Here is a 21,441-nt window from a genome sequence, read left to right as displayed (position 1 = left end):
GAAATTATTTCGCTAGCAGCATATTTAAGATCGCCAAAATTTAAGCTCTTAAAATATACACAACGTAAACGTATAAGGCTATAAAAATTACTGAAAATGTTGAAACGGAGAACACACCAAAAGAACGCAAGCACCTACCTATAAGGTGTACCAAACCGTCAACGACGAACGCAAACATAATACACGGACCAACAAGTACATCAAGCGATAACAAAAAGAAACACGACAAACCGTATGATAGAACATACTATTTCAACTTTATTGAAAAAGTTAAAACCACATTTTATTTTAAAAAGAGTAAAAAAAAATGAAAATTGTTTAAAGGTTAATTTTATTTTCTTGTATACATATGTATGGCATTTTGGAATAAAATACTGAAGGGGGTTCCATAATAAAATGAACTTTGGTGCGAGAAAAATTTAACTTGTAAAACTCTATCCCCAGTTTCAGTTTTATTTCATAAACGTCTCAGCTCATGTCAAAATATATTGAATTTAAACTGATATTGGGCGTTTTGGAATAAAATACTGAAGGGAGGTTCCATAAAAAAATGAACTTTGGTGCGAGAAAAATTTAACTTGTAAAATTCTATCCCCAGTTTTACAAGTTAAATATTTCTCGCACCAAAGTTAATTTTTTTATGGAACCTCCATTCAGTATTTTATTCCAAAACGCCCTATGTCAGTTTAAATTCAATATATTTTGACATGAGCTGAGACGTTTATGAAATAAAACTGAAGTGGAGCGTTCAGCCGATATAAAGCAATAATTCACTCAGCGCGCATATTAATCAATCTTGTTATGAAACTCTTAACTCTGGGATCACCTACATTTATATAAAGTTTCAGATATCCAGCCGAACATATTCCCAGTGCACAAAGTTCTCCATTCGCAATGCCTGGTGCTCCCATCTCTCCTTCAGAAAATCTTACGCAACTGTGAGTACATAACATATTTGTTCCTTCGGGGTAATCTTTACATAGACTTTTTGCTGCTATAGTTACGTCATGTGTTACGAGTGTATAATAGTGTAAGCCACTGAATTGTGCAATCCACTCACTAATTTTCATCTTTCTGCTCACAAAAAGTTCATTTCGGCAAAGTGAAATTGTGTTAAGTCCATCATTCTCACTAAAGGGTTCCTGCAGTTCAATTGCAGCAATATCTTTATATTTCGGTAATTTTAAATTATTATCATTTCCATAGAATACATCCTTCACTTTGCGAAAAGCTTCGCAAAAATCTTTTCCACTACGTGCCACGAACATTGAATTTTTACTGACATCGTCAAGGTGTGCCACAGCTGTGATCACTATTTACCAACTGACTAATGAGCCAGGGCGAAAAAATATTTTGTCCCTTTAAATAACCATACCAAATAATTGTCAGTCTGCGAATTTATATGGGTCAAAAGACCGCTAACTACGACAACCTGTATCACGATATAATTGTGTAAATTCATAGTTTCTGACGTTTTACGCTGCTTGTTAAGTATAAAGTAACTAAAGCAAGACAAGTTTTGTAGGCGCTATTTATATACAGTGGTGAAGCCTGATGAAATTTCCGGGTACAAGTACACCGTTAGAAATCTGAGCCAAAATTTTTCATCATTAATCGGTTTAAACACTTTTTGAAATATTTCGCTACTAAATTGGAAACCTCGCAATTTAATATGTATTGTCTTTTTTAATTTTATTCAATTTCAATTTAAAACTTGTTTAAATAATAAGTTTAAAATATTTAAATTGTTTTAAAACAAAACCAAAAAAGTTTCAAAAAATACAAACTTGTAGTCACTTCTGGGTTTGAAATAAAGGCAAATGGTTTCAAAAATATAAAAATATAAACTAGAATAGGAACGTCTGGTTTTAAAACTTATCCTTAGTAAAGCAACGCTGTAGGAAAAATCTCGAGTTCAAAACTGGTGCGTTTGTAATACTTTCGGAACCTCTACTTTTTCGCCCTCTACATCATTCGGTAGTTCCGAACTAGTGTTAAAATGTCAGCCTTGTTGTTTTCTTGGTACTATTTCCTTGGTTCCGAACTGCTATTAGAGCAGTTATCGATACCTCCGAGCCAGTGGCAAAGTTTGGGGAAATAAATCATGCTCATAGTCGAAGTTAATTAAAGCTGGTAGCAGTTTTTTTGTAGATAACAATTCTCAAATTGAATCTTAATATATAAAAAACACGTGTCACTATGTTTGAGGTCAATGGACTCCTAAACTACTGAACCGATTTTGAATTTGTTTTGCACCACGTGTGTAGTAGATCAAACTTGAAATATAGGATAGGTTATATCTCAGTTTATAGTCGAAATATTATTTTATTGCATTTTTTTTTTATTTGTTTATACGTAATAATAAAATGTTACGTATACGCACCGGCACTCACATTTTCAGATGGTGCGGATATACTTCCGTGTAATTGGTTGGTGTTTAATTAAACAACGTGCTTATCAATAAAAAATATTATAGCGAATGATATCAAGTATAGCACATCACCAGGGCCGGCGAGAGGGGGGCCCGGAGTTTATGAGGGGGCCCGCGATTTGACTAAGACATTTTTTTTAATTAAGGAGAGTCTTTAGTTGTTCCATGTGCAATTTTTAAGCCGAATTTCAAAAGCAACGAATATCTGCATTTCGTTTTAATATTATAGTGAAGTGTGACAAATAAAAATCTATATATATTAAAAGAAAGGCTAAAATGTGTGTTAGTTGGTCGCCGGTGCTTGAAGAGATGCGTCGGTCGATTTTGATCAAACATACATCCTATTCGATTTGCCTGGAATTTGGTATATAAATTTGCCTATATTAGTAATATTAGTATTTACGATCCTTTTTTCCGGGAAGTAGACCAGAGACGGACTGGGGCTGGGACTGGAACAAAATACATACCACCCTGTGGGACAGGCAATAAGGGATGAAGAAAAATGAGAACTTGAGAGAAGAGAAAATAGAGAAGGAGATTGATAAAGAGATAGAATGAGACAAAGATGGAGATAGATGAAGCGAAAAAGACGGAGGGGGGGGGGGGGGGAGTGAATAAAAGGATTAGGAAAAAGTGAAGATGGCGGGAGGCAGAGTTAAACGGAAAAAGCTCATTAAAATGTATGCAGATAGGCCAAATTTAGGGCAGAACAACGTCTGCCGGGTCTTCTAGTATGAAATATAAAAACCCAAGCTTTCGATTTTATAACTGGGTAAAATCTTGTTAGTCCCAAATTTTTACTTATTTGGCAATTTACGTCTAGTTCCGAACCAGAAATTTGTATCACTAGTTACTGACTGAAAGGATTTCAGGGAATCGCTCACAAATTTTTTTTATAACTTTAAGTGTAGACTTCTCCAGTTCTATGCACTCGCTTTCAGAAAGACCGTTATAATCTATATTTAAACAAAATTTGGTTTGATCATATGTCCAAAATGTTTCAGATTTAGGCTTAAAGTTTTTACCGTGTGCCTGCCAAAACTATTAATGCGTCAAGCGTAATACAAATTCTAAATCAGTTAAACAAATAGCTTTTGATATACCAAAATAACAAATATAACTTCACTTCCTATATTTGTACAGCTGAATTGTAGTATTAAGTTCACGTTAAGAGATACGTGTACAATATGACCGTTTCTTTAACCCTTTCACGCATATGCGACACCGGTGTCCCAAAAATATTATATTGCATCGTTAGCAAGAAAGCTAGCAATATTTTACTAATTTTTTTGTTATAAGTTACTTAATCTTATCCAAATGTATACATCCGAACCGATTTTCATTTAAAGTGTTTAAGTGTGCTAACAAGATTCGAGACGGAAGCTACTACCAAACCACGCCTACTTACAAAGTAGATATGTCTTTGACTTATTTGCCATTGTAAAAACGGAAGAAATTGAAAACGCACTCACTCAACTCAACAGCAGAAGCATACAATTTACAATAGAGGTGGAGAAAGATTGTCAACTACCGAACTTGGACACGTTAATCGGCAGGAGAAACAAGAACTTATACATTGACTGTTACAGAAAACCCACAGATTTGAGAAGACTAATTAACTTTTATTCAAAACATGAAAAAAGTACAATATTAAATACCGCCAAAAGCTTCATTAGAAGGGTACTTACAATAAGCGACAGAATGTATCACAAGAAGAATATGACTATCATCAAAACAACTCTAGAGTAGAATGAGTTTCCAAGTGCATTGGTCAATAAACTGGCAAATAAAATAATATACAAAGCGATAATCTATGTCCCAGGAATAGCAGAGAGGATCAAGAGATCGGATTTATATGACAAAGAAAGGGTCAAAATAGCGCTCACATGGAACAATACATTGAGAGATATTTACAGCAACACAAAGGACAGAATTCCAAAGGATGAGAAATCCAACATAATATACAGAATTCCATGCAACAGCGACGGGCCTCATTTATGCTCTAATGTATATGCGGGGACAACCAAACTAAAATCAAAGCAAGGATTTCCGGCCATAAGTCCCATGTTAAACTTGGGAGCAACGCTTCGGAAAATAAAACGGCATTAACGGCCCATTGTAAGGATATGGGCCACTATCCCGATTTCCATCTTGGACATAGATATAATATAATAAGCGCTCCACCATGGAAATGCTCCACATTTTGAACACGCCTAACGAAAAGAGAATTAATTTTAAAACTGACACAGACCAATACGCATACATATGTATGCATATCACAATTTATTGCCTAAGCAACAACAACACAAAATGCAAGTCACACGGCGAACATGAAGGTTAGGTTAGGTCGAACTGGCCGGTCCATGAGGACCTCACGTAGACTGAATGAGTTTGTAGTGTTACCAGAAGTTTGTTTTAACGACCAAACTGAAAAACCCTATCAAAAACTCCGCCCTCTTGGCAAATACTAAAAGCTTCCTAGGACTTAAGTCACTTGCCGCTTCAAGCCTAATATAAAGGGATGTGACGCCAGAAGGCAATTCCAGTCAGAATGTCCAGTCATGAGTATACAGTCCTCTACTTTTAATGATAGAAGCAACTTAGTTAGTCTAAGGTTGTAAGACCTACACATAATCTTCAAAAATTTACAGCCCCGCGCTTGAACCCACGCCTTTCCCGCCTTCGCTTAATCTCGCCCAGTCTAATTGGAACGCCTACGGAGCAAGCTTCAAGGGATGCGCCTTTTTATAGATATTTCATCCGCTTTTTCATTCCCATCTATTCCCATATGCCCTGGGACCCAATACATATGTATGCTTCTCCCTGTCCCGATTCTCTTCAGACCCTACTCCTTCTACTACTTTGGAATCATCTGTGTACATATGTATCGCCTCGTCCGCCATTTTAGCACCCTTGCGCCAACCGTCCACCTCTATTGTGGCCTTAAGATCTCCCTCGAAGCGCAGATAAGGAACCAGGTAGTCTGTTCGTCTTGTGATTGAGTGAAAAAAGGAAAGAATTTCCTTTCTATGAAATGCTTTAATTCAAATGAGGAAGTGTTTTTATTGTTCAAATTCCTGGAATCTTGAAAGAAGCGTTTTTGCTTATTTTTTACTCACACGACCCAACTAGTTAAAGTAAAAGGTATAAAACTTCTGAATCCCCCTATTAAGCGAATATCTTGAGGATTATAAATTTTTCGTCGAGTTCTGTATAAATAACGCCCATTTTAAAAAATTTATAAATATTTTTTATTTTTCATCATTAAGGGCACTTCTAACCAAAAATTTACTCAAGGTTAAATGGGTTGAGTGGCAAAAAAATAAATATTTTCCGTTCAATAAATTGCTTTAATCTAAATGCGGAAGTGTTTTTATTGTTCATATTCCTGGAATCTAGAAGGAAATGCTTTTGCTTATTTGTTATTCATACGACCCAACTATGTATAAAAACGCCCATTTTAAAAAGCTGTATAAATATTTTGTATTTTTGATCATTAAGGGCGTTGAAATTTTAATTAGACACTTCTAACCAAAAATTTACTTAAGGTTAAATGGGTTGAGTGGCAAAAAAATAAACATTTTCCGTTCTATAAATTGCTTTAATTCAAATGCGGAAGTGTTTTTATTGTTCAAATTCCTGGAATCTAGAAGGAAATGTTTTTGCTTATTTTTTAATCCACGACCCAACTAGTTAAAGTAAAAGGTATACAACTTCTTAATCCCCCTATTAAACGAATATCTTGAGAATTTTAAATTTTTCGTCGAGTTATGGCTCCAGAAACGTTGAGAAATGCCACGCCCATTTTTCAAGATTTAAATTTTTTCCCATTCGCTAAGATATAGCTTATTATTTTCGTCTGCGACCCTTTTAAAAGTCTTTTATATAAAAGTGGGCGTGGCCTTTAACCGATTTCGTCCATTTTTTCTGGAAATATTTCCTGCTATAGAGAAAATTTGTGTACCCAATTTTATTACAATCCGTTAATTTTTCTTCGAGTTATGGCTCCCGAAACATAGAAAATTGCTTAGTCATAAAAGAGGCGGTGCCACGCCCATTTTAAAAAATTTGAATTTTTTCCTATTCATTGTTATAAATCCACTTAGAAAATGAAATACCATTAATATAAAGCTCTTTTTTGCAAAGATATAGATTACTTTATTCGTGCACGACTCTTTTAAAAATCTTTTATATAAAAGTGGGCGTGGTCCATAACCGATTTCGCAAATTTTCCTTCAACGCATTCGTTATAGTAAAGGCAACATCTGTGCCGAATTTTGTTACGATAGGTTTAACGATTTTTGTTTCATGATTAATAATGTTTGTAAAATTGATTTTATGACATGTGGGCGGTGCCACGCCCATTTAAACAATTTTTTTAAAAAGTCTCAATATCAGTCCACACGTCAAATTTAAACATTCTAGGTGTATTATTTAATAAATAATCAAGGTTTTTGTCTTTTCCAAAATGTTATATATATAAAAAGTGGGCGTGGTTATCATCGGCTCAATAAAATTTTTTATCGATACTGATGATTTTGATATATGGAAGTCTATATCTACTTCGATTCCTTTATACATGTACAACCAACCGTTATCCAATCAAAGTTATAATACCCTGTGTATAAGTACAGCTGGGTATAAAAACAGGCGTTTTCGATGTCAGCTTAACACGGATTTTGCATCAACCAATTCCTGGCTGAAAGAATAAGAGAAATAAGTGATGCAAAATCGTTTAGTATGTTCTAGGGGCATAAACACTCATTTGAAATGATTCTTACTTCATACTTAAGTTGAGGATATATGTACGTATGAAAAGGGTTTGAAAAATCACTTGGGCTTACATTCAAACATCTGAAGTCTATTTGCAAAACTTAACAATAGCGTCCGAAATGTTAATTTTGATTTTCACACTTCCTCCTTCAACATCCATGTCTCACGGCTTGAGATTTCCTAAAGTTGGCGGCCCTATCCAAAACTAGTCCCTTGGAGTGAACCGCATTGATTATAGCCTATCAACCAAGTTTAAATATCACCTACACGTTACGGCTCCTTTTATAAATGTGAATACGTAGCCACATATATTTACTAGGTGAGGCTTTGTCCTTCGCAAGAACACCCAAAGTGGTGAAGCAAAAGCTTTCCCAAGACGTAGTGGATAGTCCAACTAGTCTGAAAACTTTAAGCTGCGCGGTCATCCATAATGAGCTCTTATATCATAAGGCCGGAAAACAGCAGTTAATATCTTTCAACTTAAAATCGCTCGAATTTCATTCTAAAATATCGTTTTGATTTAACGAAGACTATTGAAATCAATGTTGTGAACACGAACGTCTGCAAACTTTGGTCTAAATTTTAAAAATTTTATCCAGGGTTATTGTAAAATTTTAATTATGTAGATGCGCCGAGGATTATACGGTTTTCACCTATTACGCAAATACTTCCACTTAGACTGCTTATGATTTCGAGGGCGGCATCTTTGGCCGAATAGTCACTCCCTAACATTTCAAGGTGTTTCTCTGGTGAAGCTCGGCAGCATAGCGCGACAAAAGCATCCGTTGGAAAGTCTTCTGTGCTACACCTAGAGATTCTAGGAAAGTGACGTTGACGAAGGTATGAGTTCGAACTCGCAGTTCTATAGCTTCTGTGCTGGCATATGGTGTGAGGGTCAGGAGGAGTGGTAGCGACTGGTGGTCGGGATTGCTACTGTTCGCACATCGGGAATTGTAGCTCTTAAAAACAGCCGAAACAACTGGAGGCGCCCTGTGCCACGAGAGTCATGAGTATTAATGGACCATTAATGGCAACTGTAAATCGCCTTTGTGCGTGACCGCCAAAGAGCCACAAATGATTTAAAGAAATTGTGTTCGCGACGATTATTAGGAGTTAACCCTAGGTGAAACTAAGCTTTGCACGAGATATGCAGACAAAAGCGTGAACATTTTATGTATCTCTATTTCTTTTCAGCAGACGCAGCAGTACCAATTCCAAAGACGGTGGTTAGGTTCGAAGCCTCTCCTGGAGTAAGCGAGCGAGGGACAATCCCTCCTGAAAAATTTTGAACGGTCTGCGAGATCTTCAGACAAAAACCCCGGATCTTTCCGAAATGGCCTAAACGTTGATTTCCTTAAATACATACAAACAAAACTTTTCCTAAATATTATTTTTTTAAATAGAAAAATCAAGCTTGAAGAAAGAACACCGGCGTACGCCTGCGCGCCGCCCACGCACCCGCCGCCGGTATATAATATAGCCTACGCCGCCGCCGCCCATAAAGTGATCGGCGTAAACCTCTAGTTCAAAGATGAACATGGAGATGGAGATAGAGATAAAAATCTAGACGGAGGTGGAGATAAAGATTGAAAATGAAATTGAGATGTAGATGGAGATGAAGACGAATATAAAGATTAAGATAAAGACGATTATAGAGAGGAAGATAGAGATAGTGCTATGTTGCTTTGTATTTAAGGACAGAACGGGGAGGCATCCTCGCTGGCCCCAGCTAGCTCGTCGGGTGAAAGCCGCCCATCCCATTTTCTGGCAAGCCGCAAAGAACCCATGAGTGCCACTAGGCTCCAGTTATATTAGGTAGCACTCCCTATCTCGTCAATCGTCCGTCAATTTGTCATCAGATCGTGTAAGTCCGTAAAGTCAGGTTTGATCAGACCCCAACGAGCATTACCTTCCAAAACCAATACCTACCTCCAACTCTGATAGGATCTACTCAGCCATGACTTGGCTTACCAGTGTCAGTTATTTCAACCCGCCCAAATAAAGACACAAACCAGAAACGAATTCAGTTTCATTAACATTTAATTTATTAATAAGAAAATAAACTCTTAGTGAACTCATAATGATATTCTTATTACGCCTATAAAAAAGTTCTAAAGCAAAAGTAGACCAGACAACCTAATGTATCTTTGCTAATAATTCGAAACTATCTAATCATGTATGTATGTAAGCAAGTAAACAAACCGCACTGCTACGGTTTGCTCAGCTTGGCTTTCGCTGGCGACAAAAAAAAAAGATATACAAACAAGTAAGGAAGGTTAAGTTGGGGTGTAACCGAACATTACATACTCAGTTGAGAGCTATGGTGGCAACATAAGGGAAAATAACCATGTAGGAAAATGAACCGAGGGTAACCCTGGAATGTGTTTGTATGACATGTGTATCAAATGAAAGGCATTAAATAGTATTTTATGAGGGAGTGGGCCATAGTTCTATAGGTGGACGCCATTTAGGGATATAGCCATAAAGGTGGATCAGGGTTGACTCTAGAATTTGTTTGTACAATATGGGCATCAAACGAAAGGTGTTAATGAAAGTTTTAAAAGGGAGTGGTGGTTGTTGTATAGGTGGTCGTATTTTCGAGATATCGCCATAAAGGTGGACCAGGGGTGACTCAGAATTTGTTTGTACAATATGGGTATCAAACGAAAGGTGTTTATGAGTATTTTAAAAGGGAGTGGGCCTTAGTTCTATAGGTGGACGCCGTTTCGAAATATCGCCATAAAGGTGGACCAGTGGTGACTCTAGAATGTGTTTGTACGATATGGGTATCAAATTAAAGGTATTAATGAGGGTTTTGAAAGGGAGTGGTGGTTGTTGTATAGGTGGACGCCATTTCGAGATATCGCCATAAAGGTGGACCAGGGGTGACCCTAGAATTTGTTTGTACAATATGGGTATCAAACGAAAGGTGTTAATGAGTATTTTAAAAGGGAGTGGGCCTTAGTTCTATAGGTGGACGCCGTTTCGAAATATCGCCATAAAGGTGGACCAGTGGTGACTCTAGAATGTGTTTGTACGATATGGGTATCAAAATAAAGTTGTTAATGAGTATTTTAAAAGGGAGTAATCCTTAGTTCTATAGGTGGACGCCGTTTCGAGATATCGCCATAAAGGTGGAGCAGGGTGGCCCTAGAATTTGTTTGTACAATATGAGTATCAAAATAAAGGTGTTAATGAGTATTTTAAAAGGGAGTAATCCTTAGTTCCATAAGTGGACGCCGTTTCGAGATATCGCCATAAAGGTGGGCCAGGGGTGACTCTAGAATTCGTTTGTGCAATATGGGTATCAAACGAAAGGAGTTAATGAGTATTTTAAAAGGGAGTGGGCCTTATTTCTATAGGTGGACGCCTTTTCGAGGTATCGCAATAAAGGTGGACCAGGGGGACTCTAGACTTTGTTTGTACGATATGGGTATCAAATGAAAGGTGCTAATGAGTATTTTTAAAAGGGAGTGGGCTTTCGTTCTATAGGTGTTCGCCTTTTCGAGATATCGCCATAAAGGTGGACCAGGGGTGACTTTAGTATATGTTTGTACGATATGGGTATCAAATGAAAGGTGTTAATGAGTATTTTAAAAGGACGTGGGGCTTAGTTCTATAGGTGGACGCGTTTTCGAGATATCGCCATAAAGGTGGACCAGGGGAGACTCTAGAATGAGTTTGTACGATATATGTATCAAATTAAAGGTATTAATGAGAGTTTTAAAAGGGAGTGGTGTGAAGGCGTTTTCCAGATATCGACCAAAATGTAGATCAGGGTGACCCAGAACATCATCTGTTGGATACCGCTAATTTATTTATATATGTAATACCTGCCAAGATTTTAAGGGTTTTTTATTTCGCCCTGCAGAACTTTTTCGTTTTCTTCTACTTAATATGGTAGGTCTCACAACCATTTTATAAAGTTTTTTCTTAAGTTATATTTCGCGTCAATAAAACAATCCAATTACCTTACCATGTTTCATCCCTTTTTTCGTATTTGGTATAGAATTATGGCATTTTTTTCTTTTTTCGTAATTTTCGATATCGAAAAAGTGGGCGTGGTCAGTCGGCTTTCGTTCATTTTTCATACCAAGATAAAGTGAGTTCAAGTAAGCACGTGAACTAAGTTCATTAAAGATATGTCGATTTTTGCTCAAGTTATCGTGTTAACGGCCATGCGGAAGGACAGACGGACGACTGTGTATAAAAACTGGGCGTGGCATCAACCGATTACGCCCATTTTCACAGAAAACAGTTAGCGTCATAAAATCTATGCCCCTACCAAATTTCGAAAGGCTTGGTTAATTTTTGTTCGACTTATGGCGTTAAAAGTATCCTAGACAAATTAAATGAAAAAGGGCGGAGCCACGCCCATTTTGAAATTTTCTTTTATTTTTGTATTTTGTTGCACCATATCATTACTGGAGTTGAATGTTGACATAATTTACTTATATACTGTAATGATATTAAATTTTTTGTAAAAATTTTACTTTAAAAAAATTTTTTTTTTAAAAGTGGGCGTGATCCTTCTCCGATTTTGCTAATTTTTATTAAGCGTACATATAGTAATAGGAGTAACGTTCCTGCCAAATTTCATCATGATATCTTCAACTACTGCCAAATTACAGCTTGCAAAACTTTTAATTTACCTTCTTTTAAAAGTGGGCGGTGCCACGCCCATTGTCCAAAATTTTACTAATTTTCTATTTTGCGTCATAAGTTCAACTCATCTACCAAGTTTCGTCGCTTTAGCTGTCTTTTGTAATGAATTATCGCGCTTTTTCGGTTTTTCGAAATTTTCGATATCGAAAAAGTGGGCGTGGTTATAGTCCGATATCGTTCATTTTAAATAGCGATCTGAGATGAGTGCTCAGGAACCTACATACCAAATTTCATCAAGATACCTCAAAATTTACTCAAGTTATCGTGTTAACGGACGGACGGACGGACGGACATGACTCAATCAAATTTTTTTTCGATCCTGATTATTTTGATATATGGAAGTCTATATCTATCTCGATTCCTTTATATATGTACAACCAACCGTTATCCAATCAAACTTAATATACTCTGTGAGCTCTGCTCAACTGAGTATGAAAAAAAAAAAATAGCCAAAATTAGTACCTTTGCTTGTGCATACGTCTTCTACATATGTACAGATGTAGATGACGATATAAAAAGGTTTTCTCACTTACCTTGTTCTCCCAGCAGTTGGTATCAAGTGCGAAGAAAGAGAGACCCTAATGAGAAATTTTGGTTCAAAGTTAATAAATACATGGTTTATACCCAGATGCACGCAAAAACACCTCAACGTGAGTTTTGTAAAAGAAAAAAAAGGTTAAAAAAAAAAACAAATCAGTAAGGCAAAGAAATGCGGCTTCCTTCGAGCCTACCACTTAACTTATACAAGGAAAATTTAAAAAGGAAAAGTTTAACATCTCGCATGCAACGAGGTGACATCAAAATTTATAGCCAATATTTCTAAAAATGGCGACCACCATGGTGTGATGGTAGCGTGCTCCGCTTACCACACCGAATGCACTGGGTTCACACCCCAACAAGCAACATCAAAATTTTGGAAATAAGGTTTTTCAATTAGAAGAAAATTTTTCTAAGTGGGGTCGCCCCTCGGCAGTATTTGGCAAGCGCTCGGGGTGTATTTCTGCCATGAAAAAGCTCTCAGTGAAAACTCATCTGCCTTGCAGATGCCGTTCGGAGTCGGCATAAAACATGTAGGTCCCGTCCGACCAATTTGTAGGGAAAACCAAAAGGAGCACGACGCAAGTTGGAAGAGAAGCTCGGCCTTAGATCTATTCGGAGGTTATCGCGCCTTACATTTATTTTTTTTTATTTTTTATTCTAAAAATAACAAAAAAAAAAAAAAATAAATATTGAATCTAGCTCACAGCTAAGAGAATTGGAATAATAATATTAACCAAGCCGACATGTGGGTATAAAAAATTAAAGTTTAACCAAAGTCCATACGTTGTTATATAATAATCTAACAACGAAAATTAATTAGAACTGACAAAGAAAATGAAAGAAAAAGACATAAGCCGCCTTCTCTGCCACCCTCTTGCTGATGCTGCTACCAGAGACAATTTTAAGATAGAGATGTTAAAAAAAAAAATAAAAAAATAAAAATAAAATAAATGTAAGGCGCGATAACCTCCGAAGAGATCTAAGGCCGAGCTTCTCTTCCAATTTGCGTCGTGCCCCTCTGGATTTTCCCCACAAATTGGCCGGATGGGACCTACATGTTTTATGCCGACTCCGAACGGCATCTGCAAGGCAGATAAGTTTTCACTGAGAGCTTTTCATGGCAGAAATACACTCGGAGCGCTTGCCAAACACTGCCGAGGGGCGACCCAGCTTAGAAAAATTTTTTTCTAATTGAAAAACCTTATATCTAAAATTTTGATGTTGCGTGGCCCGGGGTGTGAAGATGGAGATGTTGCAGGCACGAAAAATAGTGTGAAGCAGGCTTCACAAAATTCCAGTAGGTCACATTCACGACTTACCACAGCAGAATTTGTTAAACTACAATTGTCTGTATTTATTATTTAACAATTATTTGTACACTTTTTATTCAGCTAATCTGTTCAGAATTTTAATTTTTACTCTCTAGAACTCCAATCAGTGTATTTTGTGTGCTTAAATTATGTTAAAGTTTTTGGTGTGGTGGAAGTGACCTACTAGAATTTGGTGAAGCTCCGCTGCTTTCCACTGAAGTTCGCGCATGCAACATCTTTATTCTTCAATCAATGTTTGGTAGTACTTGCAATTACAATACTCGCGTACTTCACTAATAGCGTGTTAAAATCAAACTGATTCCTTATTCCTTTTATACTCTCGGTTACCTCGTTCACTCATTTCTCTTAAGGTCTAGACCTTTCGTCAACAGCTGCTTATTTATTTCTCCTTTTTGTATCTGATTTTTACGTTTCTCTTCTATTTATATGCGTATGTATGTGTGAGTAATAACTTCTGCTCTGTTGTGAATACACGAAAACTTTCCAAACATCTGAGTTTTATTTATACTTTTTCCGTGCACTAAACTGAGAAGCGATGCTTCAGTTAGCATTGTGAAAATGAAAATTTAGAGTTGTCACTTATCCATAAGTTATCGCAAAGCTCATTTCCTTCATTCAGCATATTTTCTTTAAAACGTCTGTGAATCCTTGCTGTTCACATCAAAGTTCATCCTGCGGTTTGCGCCCCAGCGTACCTTCACAATTTTCAGCAGCAATGCTGACCAGGGTGCCGCAAAGAACTATTAAACTCAGCGACTAAGAACTCAGCGACTAACTGCAAAAATCATGGTAATCACAGACTTTAAGGCATGAGACAATCTTAAACAAGAGGAAGCAGGAGCATTTCAGTACCCATCACACTATGCATTACAATCTATTTAACCCTAACATCGATGTCTCCTCCATCGAAGGAACAACATTCTATAATACACATATAATACTGAGCGAAAGTTGAATAATCAACGCTGATTTCTACACATACTTTGACCACTGGCACTTCTGTTTGGGAGTCGAGGGTAAGTTGAAGGAGTTTGAAAAGCTAGTTCGTAAAGGAAAATCAGTGTTCTACACGATCATCTATTCGATATCGGCTCGCTTCAGCTAGTACAATACTGGAAATATGTCCGAATGTCCTACATGAAGCAGCAGCTTTAGGTAGAAAAAAAATGATGAAGTTTAAAATTTCAACCGCTCATATCTCCAAATAAAGAACATTGACATGAGGACCAGATGCTTCGGGGATCAAAAGGTATGAACTTAATTGGAACCTGAAATTCTCTGCTGACGCTAAGCCAGTAAGCTATAGTCAACCGAGAATGTCTATTCAATAAAATCAAGATGGCAAAGCATAAATCAAAGAATCATTGACAAACTAATGTAGGAAAGGAAATGAAAGGAAAGGATAGTAGTTGAATGGAAAAGAAGGGATATGAATGGAAGGGAAAAGAAAAGAGAGGAAAGGAAAGGAAAGGAAAGGGAAGGAAAGGAAAAGGGAAGGAAAGGAAAGGGAAGGAAAAGAAGGGCAGAATTTTTTCATTTTCGAAAAGTTAACAAAAACTTAGTACTTAATAATTATAAATACATTTCAAAAAGATAATTTGTGAATTAGTGGGCCATTTGCTATTAGCAATTAAATGGCGCATACATATGTACATATGTACTCAAGTAACAATTAAAATAACAATAAGTTTGTGCTTGATTCCATTTGTAATTTATTTTTACTTTGTATGTATATAATTTGGTCATTATTACATTATAATTGCTGTACACAATGCAACACAGTACATTTTTCAATACATACATACATGTGCTATAGGTATATTTTAATGTATGTTCATATATTATATAAATTAGTGTACACGCCGAAGTGTTAATTACAGTTGATCCCATTTTCTTGAAGTCTTTCATTTTATTATATTTTTCTTAAATTTTTACTCGCAGTAATTATACAATACAATATATATTTAAATATACATTTGCGTTAATGGTCTGTATACCTCTTATGTTTATTATATTTTTTATATGCTCACATTAACAATTTAACAGCGGGATAACGCGTCAGCTTCCAAACGTCCAAAAAATTCGTCACACTGCTAAAGAGATGTGCTTGTTAGGAGATGTGGTGCCTTATTAACTTTGCAGGGAGCTTAAATTAAGGCATAGCAGCATACAAACACATTCTACTCGCGCTTTCAAGAGCTGCTTTGAAGTCGACAAAAAGTTTGTGAGTGTTGATTTTCTTATCGTGAGTCTTCTCCAAGGTCGATAGTAGATTTACCAGGTCTGAAGCCGATAAGATTGAATCAGTTCGTTGACTTTGGCCACCAGTCTTTCGCACAGGACGCTAAATAGAACCGCGATAATGGGAAGTATGATTCCTTGATATTTGGCGTGACTTGCGGGATGACTTTTTTGTCGATTGAGCAGAGAACACCTAAATTCCAATCTTTATGCATGCGCTCATCCGACTATTTTTTGCATTGGAGTTGAACACAATTCTTGGCTTGCGTGTTTGAACGCCTCGGCGGGTAGTGCGTCTATGGCAGGCGACTTGTTATTCTTTAACCAGTATACTGCTATTATTTCTTGGTATTAATCGGCTGGCAGGGTGTGTTTTTCGTCGGGTTCGTCTTCTCTCTCGCTAGCCAGCAACGAGGAGAAGTTCTCCCCGCACAACTTAAGCACACTCTGTACGTCTGCAGCAGGTCGCCGTTATCATTCCCGCAGTAACCTGTCCTTGGCCTTGAAGCCTTGCGTCATCCACCGAATTCCTCGGTAGAATTTTGGGAATTATTCCTAACAGCCAGCATCTAAAGCTCCTCGCACTCACGCCCTTCTGTCTCACGCTTTTTCTTTCTAAATAGGCGTTTCCCTTCGTTTTTCGTTAGAGAAAACGAAAATTTCGATAGCTTATAGATAGAGATTGACTAACCGAAGATGCGCAAACGGCCCTAAGTCGATAAATAGTACGTACTTATTTAACAATTCAACAAGTAAGGATGGGACTGCCTTAGCCTACGCTGAAGGCCTGAACTTACACCTTTCAAAAATGGCGCTGTACTAAAATTTTAACAAATTCCGAAAATACGTCTGAACAATTAGTTGTATCTGATATGTACCCCGCAGTTCTGCAGGTCGGGCATGTCATTGAAGGTGACATCCAACCACACGTAGCAAACTGAAGACCTTGATATATATCACACCGTTATCCTTACTAAATTTGGATATTATTTTGTTTTCAAACAGAGATATGGACAGACAGACGGACATCTCTAAATCAACTCAGCTCATGATCTTGATCATAGCGGTATACTTATTGGTGGTTCTATCTATTTTCTTTCTGTTACTCACAGACATTGGACCAAATGAGCATTTGAGCACCTAGCTCAATTTAAATGTACGTTACAGAAGCACAATCAGTTCAGTTACCCAGATTCCTTTAGTACCGTATTCGGCATAATCAGTTCTGTGAATACAGTGAACAATACATCACTCGTTTCTTGTTGATGCTTAACAGTTTGAAGTGGGCGTCTATTTATTTGTAAGGTGAAAATTGACAACAAGTAAAGCGCCACAAACCCCCTTAGGAAGTATTTATATACGTATGTACATATGCATGTTTGTTACGATCACCCGACTCACGTCAATCCGATGAATTATGTTCTGTGCTGAACGTCATCAAGAGGCCACATACATACATATAAGATGTTGAGTATCTAAATGAGTGCGTCGATGCATTGCCCAATGGAATTAAAAATATTGAGTTATGTCCCACATTTCTTCCAATATTAGATATTGTGAAACAGAAGGAACGGGTGAACAACGGTGTTGTATAAAATGAGGTGTCTTGCACAGAGTAGTGAAAGTTCAATATTGAAAAGAAATTAAAGCGCGAAATTATTTTTAATAAAAACAAAAGAATGAAGGTATTTTGGAAATGTGGTTAAGCAATATAAATTAAACGCTGTATTATGATTAAAAAAAAACTTTTAATAAGTGTTAAAAAAAAAAAAACATGCGCTAATAGCTTTGCTCTTTTGCAGCGTACAAACTTAATTTTAAAAGGCTATAACTTTCCATAATTTTTTTTTTTATTCAATTGTTGGCATACTTATGTCTGGGTAAAGAACTTGCAATCATATCTACATACATATATTCGAAACACTTTTCCCATATGCTTCCTCTACTTTTACTTTAACACATTGAACGTAAATGTAAGTACACTTAGCGGCACTTGGATAGGTACACTTTTGTAAAATCAAAATGATTTTTCGAAGGAACTCGCTCATGCTAATTTAAAGGGAGCATTTCTTTATACAAGAATCATTCCCCCTTTTTTGTGTTTTATAATTTTTGCAGGGTTTCTTAGTGCTACCTCGTTGCCCGCATTATGAGTTTTGTTTCATACAAAATATGGCCTTAAGGCTCTATAAGGCTAAACTCAAAATTACAGTTCGACGGAGGGTGAATTAGTTGAAAGTTTAATATTAAAGCAGAACCAACTTCATATAACACCATTCATATATTGACTTGCTTTAAAAAATGTTTTTTTAAAACACTTAAAAAATGTAGGTCATTTCAGAAAATTTCTAACATTTATCATATTTTAGGGTACCTAGGGCTTCTGGTCCGCGGTCCATTCGATCAACCCTATAGTGCGGGCCTGCTGGTGGGAAAATGTTCAGGAATAAAACTTGAACCACCTAATTTTTTTCAAAATCGAAACCGGAGCCGTAATAGTTTTATTTCTAAATCCAACACAAAAACTGTAACTGTCTTAAGCCATTTAGTTTTTCAAAATTGTATCTGGAACATAAACCGTTTAAAACCGTTTCATTTTTATTAACCAATAAATTTTTCAAAATTAAAATAGGAATCGCAGTCGCTATACTTTTCAAAACATTACTAGAAACTGCAGAAACCCGTTTTAAAGATTAAACCCGTTATCGTAACAGTTTCAAACCGTTTAAGCCCGTTTAGTTTTTCGAATCCGAAATCGAAGCTAAACCCGTTTTAAACCTATTTAATTTACATAACCGAAATTGTTGCCGTTGAAAACGGTTTTATTTTGGGAAACCGATAACTTAACGGCTTTTTTCCAAAACCGCTTGAAACCGTTTCATTTTTAAAAATAGAAATGGTAACCGTTTAAAATGCTTTCATTTTCAAAAACTAGAGCAGTAACCAGAGCTGGTTTACCATTTAACCCGTTTAATTTTTCAAATCCGTAACCGAAACTTTAACCGTTGGAAACCGATTAATTTCACAAAACCAGATTGTAACCGTTTGAAATGGTTTCATTTGCAAAACCAATACCTATACCGCTACATTTTTCAAAATCGAAGCGTGTATTTTAACGTGAAATCGATTTATTTTCATTCCCGAACCGTATGCTATTCAAAGCATCAAAATTGAATGCGGAACCGTAACCGCTTAAAACCATTTCACGTGTCAAACCCGAAATCTAAACTGAAACCGTTTTATTTTTCAAAACAGGTATTGTAACGGTTTAATTTTTTTCAATTTTTATTTTAGTTTATTTTGTAAAAACAGATATTCTGATTTTTCTAAGCCGCTGCGGGTACTGCAACCTTTGAAACCGTATAATTTTTTATCCCTAACCGTATGCTATTCCAACCACTAACATTGAAATTGGAACCATTACCGGTTGAAACCATGTAATTTATCAAATCACAAACCTAAACTGGAACCGCTTAATTTGTCAAAACCAAGGCAGAAACCGTGACCGTTCCAATGCGTTTCATTTCATAAAAACCGAAACAGAAACCAGAACTAGTAATTTTTTTTAACTGCAATCAATGAAGCCGTCTAATTTTTCAAATCCGAAACCAAAACTATTTTAAAGCGTTTAATTTTTCAAAACCGAAACCATAACTGTTTGAAATTATTGCATTCGGAAAATTCATTTCAAGCAACATAATCAAATCTGGAATTTTTCATTTAGGAAAAAACTTAAGAAGTTTTTCAAACTTTTTTGTACCGAATTGGAAGCCAAAAAGCTTAAAACAACTTAAAATAGGAGGCGCTTCTGGTTTTAAAACAAATCTAAGACGTTTAAACTCACCGAAGAAAATCTCAATAAAATCATTGTGAAAATCATTTCAAATCATTCTTTTTCACAACATTTTGTGGTGGTCTTTAGACTGATTAATTTTAGTATATATACTGCAGCGAACCGCGTTAGTTCTGAACTTCCGCACAGTTGTTGCATAAGGAGACGGTACTAGTTCTACTTCTGACCCCTCGAAGTGCTTTCAACTGACACTTTTAATGTTGTAATGCCCCACGAAATGACAATTGCCAACCATTTGCAGACCTTTTGAACGGATTCTTTCCTGGTTTAACTGTAGCTCTTGACTAATTAATGTAAGTACTACTTCATTCAGCGCTGTTGGTATAAGTCCCGCTCCGCACCCGATTAGCACCAGTTCGAAGGTAGTCATTAAACCTGTAGTTCGCAACTATTACGCTGCTTGACTGTCTCTCATTTTAGATGCAAGGTGTAAAACAAACAAGTAAAGGTGTCTAAGTTCGGGTGTAACCGAACATTATATACTCAGCCTGAGCTTCAATTGTACATTTCATTTCAGATAAATTACTTTTATACATAACACCCGGCACCGCCCAATTAAAAAAAATGTGTCCCCATTTCCTCATACAATAAAACTTGATAAGTGAAATATCATTGATTCAAAACTATATTTTGCTAAGTTATAGCTTATTATTCTAGTATTCGACCCTTTTAAAATTGTTTTATATAAAAGTGGGCGTGGTCTTTAACCCATCCCCTCCATTTTTACTAGAAATAATTTCTGCTATAAGGAAAATATGTGTACAAAATTTCATTACGATATGTTAGTTGTTCTTCGAGTTATGGCTCCCGAAATATAGAATATTGCTTAGTCATAAAAGGTGCGGTGCCACGCCCATTTTCAAAAATTTTAGTGTTTTCCAATTTAATGCTATAATTCAATTTAGAGAGTAAAATGCTATTGATACAAAGCTCTTTTTCGCTAAGATATAGTTTATTATTTTCGTCTACGACCCTTTTAAAAATCTTTTATATAAAAGTGGGCGTGGTCTTTAACCGATATCGTCCATTTTTTCTAGAAATATTTCCTGCTAGAGGGAAAATCTGTGTACCAAATTTTATTACGATCCGTTAATTTTTATTCGAGTTATGGCTCCCGAAACATAGTCATAAAAGGGGCGGTGCCACGCCCATTTCTTAAAATTTAATGTTTTTCCTATTTATTGTTATAAGTCTACCTGGGAAATGAAATCCATAGATATAAAGCTCTTTTTTGCAAAGATATAGCTTATTTTATTCGTCCACGACACGATCTTTTATATAAAAGTGTGCGTGGTCCTTAACCGATTTCGTAAAGTTTTATTCAAAGCATTCCTTATAGTGAAGGCAACCGATCTGCCGCATTTTGTTACGATAGGTTTAACGATTTTTGATTTATGATTAATAATATTTGTAAAATTTATTTTATCACAAGTGGGCGGTGCCACGCCCATTTAAATTTTTTTTTTCAAATTTTTATCAAGAGTCTCAATATCAGTCCACATGTCAAATTTCAGCATTCTAGGTGTATTATTTACTAAATAATCAGCTTTTTTGTGTTTTCCAAAATGTTATATATATAAAAAGTGGGCGTGGTTATCATCCGATTT

General features: G+C 36.2%; 1 protein-coding gene and 1 long non-coding RNA gene across 5 annotated transcripts in view; one reads left to right on the top strand and one right to left on the bottom strand.

The window, feature by feature from the left end:
* Positions 1–21,441, bottom strand: part of LOC137252482 (uncharacterized) — a 613,814-nt gene that overhangs the window by 328 nt on the left and 592,045 nt on the right. The window lies entirely within an intron of this gene.
* Pka-C3 (Protein kinase, cAMP-dependent, catalytic subunit 3) overlaps positions 1–21,441 on the top strand; it is a 133,693-nt gene that overhangs the window by 12,249 nt on the left and 100,003 nt on the right. The gene's annotated exons all lie outside the window — the stretch shown is intronic.

Source organism: Eurosta solidaginis, chromosome 5 (genome assembly GCF_040869045.1).
Source record: "Eurosta solidaginis isolate ZX-2024a chromosome 5, ASM4086904v1, whole genome shotgun sequence".
Classification (NCBI taxonomy): Eukaryota; Metazoa; Arthropoda; class Insecta; order Diptera; family Tephritidae; genus Eurosta; species Eurosta solidaginis.
The sequence above is the reverse complement of the archived record's forward strand: the minus strand, read 5'-3'. Positions and strand labels throughout refer to the sequence as shown.